Source organism: Mustela erminea, chromosome 2 (assembly GCF_009829155.1).
Source record: "Mustela erminea isolate mMusErm1 chromosome 2, mMusErm1.Pri, whole genome shotgun sequence".
Lineage (NCBI taxonomy): Eukaryota > Metazoa > Chordata > Mammalia > Carnivora > Mustelidae > Mustela > Mustela erminea.
In genome coordinates this window covers 3,212,903-3,222,052 of record NC_045615.1, presented here as the reverse complement: position 1 = coordinate 3,222,052, position 9,150 = coordinate 3,212,903, and positions in this window count along the sequence as shown.

Genomic DNA, 9,150 nt, shown 5'->3' with positions numbered 1-9,150 from the left:
GACCCTATTTTCTGACAGCCTCAAGGCGCTTGCGCCGGCACCTCCTCCCGCAGTCTTTGTGCGGCAAGTGGGGCTTCGCGCGTGCGCGGCGAGTAGGTGAGCGTCCCGCCCCCCTGACGGATCATAGAGTTTAACGACGCGTCATAGAGAGCCTAACGCTTCGGCGCGGGGTTGTGGAGGTTCCAGGTAGTGGGACTGTAGAGTCCCGCTAAGGGGCGCCAGAGGAGCCGGGATCGCTGGTGCATCGGTATGCGGTTCCTCCAGCCCCCTTTACTTCAGACACTTAAACTTCCAAGATACCTTCCAAGATACCTTCCTTTTACAGTAATGTCAGCGGATAGACAGCATTTGGCCACTCAAGCTCGTATCCGCACTACTTTTTTTTAAGATTTTATTTATTTATTTGATAGAGATCACAAGTAGGCAGAAAGGCAGGCAGAGAGGGAGAGAGGAGAAAGCAGGCTCGCCGCTGAGCAAAGAGCCCGATGCGGGGCTTGATCCCAGGACCCTGAGATCATGACCTGAGGCTGAAGGCAGAGGCTTTAACCCACTGAGCCACCCAGGCGCCCTCCATACTACCTTAAAGATATATAAGCTTCTACTGTTCTGGCTTCTCACCTTCATCCCTGGCGCGCTCTGCGTTTCTTTCTCAGTGTCAGTATCTTGCTGATCCTCAAGCTGGAGCTCGATTCTAATCTTCGTTGAAACCTACCCCAACTGACCTGACTCACAGTTGATCTCTTTCCCGGACTGCACAGTTGGCATTTACTATTCTGTATCCTGTTCCCTAATTCCCTCGGCGCAGGTGCAATGGCTTAAATATGATGCTATGATACATAGTGGTGCTGAAGAAATTGTGATAAACTGAAAGGTGTTCGGCTTGACCTCTGCCCTTCTAATAACTTAGAATCTTGCTGGAATGGAATATATAAGAGTCTTACAAAAAAATATTTTGAGCAATGAACGTGTCCAGGATGTTAAGAATAAATTTTTTTTTTAAAGATTTATTTATTTATTTATTTGACAGACAGAGATCACAAGTAGGCAGAGAGGCAGGCAGAGAGAGAGAGAGAGGAGGAAGCAGGCTCCCTGCTGAGCAGAGAGCCCGATGGGGGAGTCGATCCCGGGACCCCGTGATCATGACCTGAGCCGAAGGCAGCGGCTTAACCCACTGAGCCACCCAGGCGCCCAAATTGGTTTCTTTTTAATTGAACGATTTAAAAGATGAAAGGAGTTTCTTGTTTAATGGAACTGGGTAACAATCCCCAGAGCTGAGTATGAATCTGACCTCTGCCATTCACTGGCTGTATGACCTTGGTCAAGTATTTAACCTTTCTATTTGAAGGAAATACTATGATATATGTAAAATACCTAGTATAGTATTATAGGTGTTATTGATGTACAGAAGATGTTAGTGTTTGAAGCCAAGGGCCAGGAAAGAATTCTTGAGATGTCTTTGGTGCAAAAAAGTGGTTTTATTAAAATACGGAGACAGGATCCGTTGGCAGAAAGAAGTGCATAGGATCACCAAGAGTGGGCAATTATATACTTGCAAATTGGAAAGGGGGTTAGGGACAGAATAAACCTCCAAGGTATTTTGGAAACAAGGTTTCTAAGGCCCTGAGGGGGCTAGCCATTGTTAGGAAAGGTGTTTATTACTGTTTAGTAAACCCTCAGTCATGAGACCCTTCAGATGTGTATCAGTGGACCCTATGCTTGGAAGATGATTCCTAACCTGTATCTTGGAGGGAGGAGGGGTTAGAGATAAAGGGAGCTTCCAAAGGAATTTTTATATGTTAAAGAACACCTACAGGGTCCCAGGGGTTGGGCTAAGATTGAATTTTGCCCTTAGCAAAGAGTCAGTATTGAGGCAGTTGAATCCCTAAAGGAATGTCACTCTCCTCGTTTCAAGGACTTGTCAGTGGGCTGTAAGTAGTAAGGAAATTTAATAATTTTTCTTCTGACTTTGTTTTCCATATCATTATTACCGTGTGGCAGAATGTTTAGTAGTTGGAACTCAGTTATAAGGAAGAATTTTAATGAGGATTTTGAAATACGAAAAGGGATATGCTTGGCTATATAAACGAATGTGTCAACTGATATTGATGTGTTGCATTCTTTCAAGCATTTTCAGGTCAATATCCCATATGATATTTATGACAACTGACAAAAAGTCTCTCCTTGACCACAGTCTAGATAGGTTTCTCTGAACCCTGTTCTTGACTAGGCCTGCCAACCTTGGCCTATAAAGACCTGAGCAAATGCTACCATAGTTTCAACAGCTCAAGACCACATCTCTAGGAAGACCCTAGGCCCTCCCAAAGTGCTGCTGTCTCAGAAAACTCAAGGTTGTCAAAAAATTTTACTGTCTGTTCCAGGCAACACCTGAAGATGGGGCCCCTGTCTCCCAGCCTCTGTGGGAGAGGACAACTAATTTTCACAAGTCAGTTGGCAAACCCAGATACATTTCACAGGGACCACCTCCCCTTCCTGCTTTTTGTAATTTATCTCTGGCCAGACTCTACTGAGATCCCCTCACTCTCCTGCCTATTCCCGTATTAGCCCTTTGAAAAGCCTAGTCACCTCTGTATAAAAAGGTTGAGTTAAATTTGCACTGGATGCTTTCCCTATTGTAATAGTATATTACTGATTAAAATCTATCCTTACCACTTTAACTAGTGCCCAGGGTTACCCTAAGAAGCACGTTTCTGCCATGCTAGCATACTCAATAAAATGTCTGGTTGGTGTGTGTCATGGGAGAGACCAGCTTGTTTTCTCAGCTAGGCCTCTGAGTCCAAGTCAAAATAGTCCTGCTCCTAAGCATTTTTTAAAAGATTTTATTCATTTATTTGACAGTGATCACAAGTAGGCTGAGAGGCAGGCAGAGAGAGAGAGAGAGAGAGAGAGAGAGAGGAGGAAGCAGGCTCCCCGCTGAGGAGAGAGCCCAATGTAGGGCTCAATCCTGGGACCCTGGGATCATGACCTGAGCCAGAGGCAAAGGCTTAATCCACTGAGCTACCCAGGCGCCCCGTCCTAAACATTTTTAGGAGAGCAAAGTTAAGTATCTGTAGCCACCTGTACTGAAAGCGCCATGGGTTCCTGAACCCTCTTAGCAGAGGGTTCTTCACCTCCACCTTTTGGAAATTGGGGGAATTACTGGGAGTAATGGAGAACAGAAAGAAAAGCTCCAATGATCCTCAAAGGAGCGACTGGGGATATGCCAAGCTCTTTCTCATCTCAGGGCCTCCACTGCTACATTCTTCCTCTGCTCTGCACGACTGGCTCCTTTTCATCCTTTAGGTCACAGTTTAAAATTCACTTCTTCAGAAAGGCCTTGTCTGAACATTCTATGTAACATAGCACCCTTGGCATTTTAGAATGGATGGATCAGTTTGACAACACCTGCTGATTCATCTGAACATCAGAGAAAGACAACCAGACATACCTGTCTCCTGAAGTCATGTGATAGCAAGTACACAGAGCCATGGGGAAGTATTTGTATTAAAAAAATTGAACCTGAAAGTTATCAAGCTACTAGATCTAAATCCTAGCTCGTGGAAGTTAAAAAATCAGAAGGTAGAGAGAGGTATGTGTTAAATGAACACTGAGGTTGCAATTAGCAAAATCCAGATGGGGGAGTTCTACCTAGACCTTAGAATTAGATCTATTCATCTAATTTGGATCCAATTTTCATGAATAATCAGAAAAACTCATCAATGGTAACCAGATACTTTCAATATTAACTGGATATTTGATATTTAGCAAATTACTTCGAATGAAATAATATGGGGGTTATGTTTTCTTGAAAGTAAATTTTGAAGATATATCTGAAGCATTTATGACTGAAACCATAAATGTGTGGCAGGAGGTTGGATGGGAGAGAGTAGGGATGTATCAGTGAGTCTAAATTTCGTACTCTGTACCTGCACAGAGTGAGGTGCTTAGATATCATTTAATTTTTTTAAATAGATCTTATTTAAGAAAGAGAGAACATGAGTGGGAGGAGGGGCAGAGGGAGAAGCAGACTCCCCACTGAGCAGGCACTCTAGGATCATGACCTGAGCCGAAGGCAGACGTTTAACTGACTGAGACACCCAGGCATTCCCTCATTTAATTTTTTAAAATGAATAAATGACCACGACCCGCATCCTGGTTTCATGTCAGTAAATACCTGCATGACCTCAGGCAAGCAGGCTTTCTCTGTCAATTAAATGTTCTACACTATGATCTTGAGGACTTTTTTTTTTTTCTAGTGCCCACTTTCTGATTCTAAATGTAATATCTATTGTAGGTCTGAGTGATTGCAAGAGCCCTTCAATAGTGGGGAGTCTGAAGACCAAGAACAACCATATCATCTCACTGCAGTGATATTTATTTACTGATACCCCAATATGTATTTGATCAGATGCCTCACTTCTGGGATAATGTGCAAACATCGCAGAGCCATCCAACCCTGCATCACCTCTATAAAGCTGTACAGTGCTCCATGTCGCCTCGCCAGCTGGTTTGGGGATGCCTCATTATTTTTGTAGAAATATGCATGCCCTCTTATGTTTTCCAGTTATTTCTAGTTCTTATCTCTTGGATTCACAGCCTTTAGGACTTGGCTAAAGGAGGAATAAAAAATACATTATTCATGATCTACAAAATTTATGGAGGGAGAAGCCAGGCTTGTTAATATTCTGTTCAAGCACCACTATGTTCTAGAAGTCTTTCTTGATCTCTTTCTTTCCTCTTCCTTCCTTCCTGCTCCACGCTGGATTGGGTGTCTTATCTTTTTATACCTGTATATTTCTCTATCATTTCATGTCCCACATTGTTGTCTGCATTTCCATTTATGTGCCTGTCTCTAAGTAGGTTAAGTGCCTTACTGGCAGAGACGATGCTTTTAATTTTGTTTTTTCTAGCACAGTGTGTGCACTTCTATAAGGACTCAGTTTGCTGTATGAATAAATGAATGAATTTAGTCAAACCATGAGTTTGAAGAAAGAATGAAGAAACAGTATCATCATTGCCTATGGTTTATATCATGAGAACATTTATGGGAAGTGGGGAGTAGGGTTGGGTGAGCCTGGTGGTGGGTATTAAGGAGGGCACATATTGCATGACGCACTGGGTGTGGTGCATAAACAATGGATCTTGGAACACTGAAAAAATAAAATTAAATTAAAAAAAAGAACATTGATCACAATATAATGTACAAGTACAATAAACCTTTTATTTATTTGGATGACTTACTGTTTCTTAACTGGTTTGAGCTGAAATGCCTCTAAATTTAATTGCTTACATAGTCAGACAGACTGGTTGAGTAATTACAGCTGTGGGAACTCCCTTGGCTTCTCTTTTCAAAGAATGCAAATCACAGGAGGTTGTTGCTATCTACCCATTCATAACTACAATCTTCTAGAATGCCTCAGTAACCATTTATGAAGTTTAATTTTATGCCAAATAACTTATCCCTTTTTAAGCTCACTGTCTTCTTTTCCACTTTTCCCTTTTATTTTAATTAAATATATTTTAAGATTTTATATTAATCCCAATTAAGGTACAGTGTTATATTAGTTTCAGGTGTATAATATAGGGATTCAACACTTCCATAAAACACCCAGTGCTCATCACAAGTGCACTTCTTAATGTCCATCCTCTAATTCACTCATTCCCTCACCCACCTCCTCTCTGGTAACCATCACTTTTTTCTCTATAGTTAGAGTCTATTTCTTGGTTTCTCTCTTTCTCTCTTTTTTTCCTTTGCTCCTTTGTTTTGTTTCTTAAGTTCCACATGTGATTGAAATCATATAGTATTTCTCTTTCTCCGACTGGCTTATTTTGCTTAGCAATATATTCTCTAGTTCCATCCATGTCATTGAAAATTGCAAGATTTCATTCTTTTTTGTGGCTAATATTTCATTGTCTTTATATAACACATCTTCTTTTTTAAATTTAATTTTATTTTCTCAGTGTTCCAAGATCCATTGTTTATGCATCACACCCAGCTCGCCATGCAATACGTGCCCTCCTTAATACCCACCACCAGGCTCACCTAACCCCTCACCCCCTCCCCTCCAAAATCCTCAGTTCGTTTCTCAAAGTCTACAGTCTCTCATGAGTCATCTCCCCCTCTAAATTCCCCCAATTCACCTTTCCTTTTCTTTTCCTAATGTCCTCCATGTTATTCCTTATGCTCCACAAGTAAGAGAAACCATATGATAATTGACTCTCTCTGCTTGACTTATTTCACTCAGATTATTTTATAATCTCCAGTCCCATCCATGTTGATACAAAAGTTGGGTATTCATCCTTTCTGATGGAGGCATAATATTCCATTGCATATATGGACCATATCTTCTTTATCCATCGTCCTTTGAAGGGCATCTTGGTTCTTTCCACAGTTTGGCCACTGTGACCATTGCTGCTATGAACATTGGGGTACAGATGGCCCTTCTTTTCACTACATCTGTATCTTCGGGGTAAATACCCAGTAGTGCAACTTCAGGGTCATTGGGAAGCTCTATTTTTAATTTCTTAAAAAATCTCCACACTGTTTTCCACAGTGGCTGCACTAACTTGCATTCCCACCAACAGTGTAAGAGGGTTCCCCTTTCTCCACAGCCTCTCCAGTTGTTTACTGTCTTGTTGATTTTGGCCATTCTGACTGGTGTCAGGTGGTATCTCAATGTGGTTTTGATTTTACTCTCCCTGATGGCTAGTTATGGTTAACATTTTTTCATGTGTCTTTTAGCCATTTGTATGGCTTCTTTGGAGAAGAGTCTGTTCATGTCTTCTTCCCATTTTCTGACATGATTATCTGTTTTTTGAGTGTTGAGTTTGAGGTGTTCTTCATATATGTGGGATATCAGCCCTTTGTCTGTAGTGTCATTTGTGAATATCTTCCACTATTCCGTGGGTGGTCTCTTTGTTTTGTCGACTGTTTCCTTTGCTGTGTAGAAGCTTTTGATCTTGATGAAGTCCCAAAAGTTCATTTTCACTTTTGTTTCCTTTGTCTTTGGAGACATGTCTTGAAAGAAGTTGCTGTGGTCATTGTTGAAGGGGTTACTGCCTATGTTCTCCTCTAGTATTTTGATAGATTCCTGCCTCACATTGAGGTCTTTTATCCATTTCGAGTTTTCTTTGTGTATGGTGTAAGAGAATGGTCAAGTTTCATTCTTGTATACATAGTTGTCCAATCTTCTTTATCCATCATCAACTGATGGACACTTGGGCTTCTTCTATATCTTGGCTATTGCAAATAATATTGCCATATAACATAGCAGTGCATGTGTCCCTTCAGTGTTTTTATAATCTTTGGGTAAATACTTGGTAGTGTGATAGCTGGATCATAGGGTAGTTCTCTTTTTAACTTTTGAGAAACGTCCATACTGTTTTCCACAGTGGCTGCACAAGTTTGCGTTCCCACCAATAGTGCACAAGGGTTCCTTTTCCTCCACATCCTCGCCAACACTTATTGTTTCTTGTGTTGTTGATTTTAGCCATTCTGACAGGTGTGAGGTGATATCACCTTGTGGTTTTGGTTTGCATTTCCCTGATGATGAATTACGTTGAGCTTCTTTTCATGTGTCTGTTGGCCATCTGTATGTCTTCTTTGGAGAAATGTCCGTCCATGTCTTCTGTCCATTTTTTTAAAAGATTTTATTTATTTATTTGACACACAGAGAGAGATCACAAGTAGGCATAGCGGCAGGCAGAGACAGAGGAGAAGCAGGCTCCCCGCTGAGCAGAGAGCCCAATGTGGGGCTCGATCCCAGGATCCTGAGATCATGACCTGAGCCAAAGGCAGAGGCTTAACCCACTGAGCCACCCAGGCGCCCCTTTCTGTCCATTTTTAATTGGATTATTTGTTTTTCAGGTGTTGAGTTTTATAAGTTCTTTGTATATTTTGGATACTAATCCTTTATCATATATGTCATTCGCAAATATCTTATCCCATTCTTAGACTACCTTTTAGTTTTGTTGATTGTTTTTGTTGCTGTGCAGAATTTTTTTATTTTGATGTAGTCCTATGAGTTTATTTTTGCTTTTGTTTCCCTTGCCTCAGGAGTTGTGTCTAGTAAGAAGTTACTATGGTTAGTATCTGAAGTTACTGCTTGTGCTCTCTTCTAGCATTTTTATGGTTTCAGGTCTCACATTGAAGTCCTTAATCCATTTTGAATTTATTTCTGTGTATGATGTAATAAATTGGTTCAGTTTCATTCTTCTGCTTGGTGCTGGGCAGTTTTCCCAAAACCAGTTGTTGAAGAGACTGTCTTATGCCCAATTGCATATTCTTTCCTGCTTTGTCAAAGATTAATTGACCATATAATTATGGGTTGATTTTGGACGGACCTTCCTTCCTTCCTTCCTTCCTTCCTTTCAAGACCGATTTATTTATTTGAGGAGCAGTAGGGACAGAAGAAGAGAATCTTCAAGCAGAATCTCTGCTGAGCATGGAGCTGGACACGGGTTCAATCCCATGACCCATGAGATCATGACCTGAGCTGAAACCAAGAGTCAGATGCTTAACTGACTAAGCTACCAAGGTGCCCTTTATTTTTTTTAATCTATTCTATTGATCTATTTTTATTCTTGTGCCTCTTTTGATTGCTATAGTTTGTAATATAACTTGAAATCCAGAATTGTGATGCCTCCAGGTTTGCTTTTCATTTTTCAAGATGGCTTTGACTATTTGGGGTCTTTTGTTTCCCTCCAAATTTTAGGATTATTTGTTCTCAATCTGTGAAAAATGTTGGTGGCATTTTGATAAGGATTGTATTAAGTGTGTAGATTGCTTTGGGGGATATAGATATTTTAACAATATTTGTTCTTCCAATCCATGAGCATGGAATGTCGTTCCATTTCTTTGTGTCATTTTCAATTTCTTTCACTGGTGTTTTATAGTTTTCAGAGTCAGGTCTTTCACCTCTTTGGTTATGTTTATTTCTAGGTATTTTATTTTGGGTGAAATTGTAAATGGGATTGTTTTGCTAGTTTCTCTTTCTGCTACTTCATTATTGATGTATAGAAATGCAACAAAAGGTTTCTGTGCATTGATTTTGTATCTTGCAACTTTACTGAATTTGTTTATCAGTTCTAGCAGGTTTCTTTGTAGTCTTTTGGAATATATATATATATATATTTCTATACATAGTAGTATCA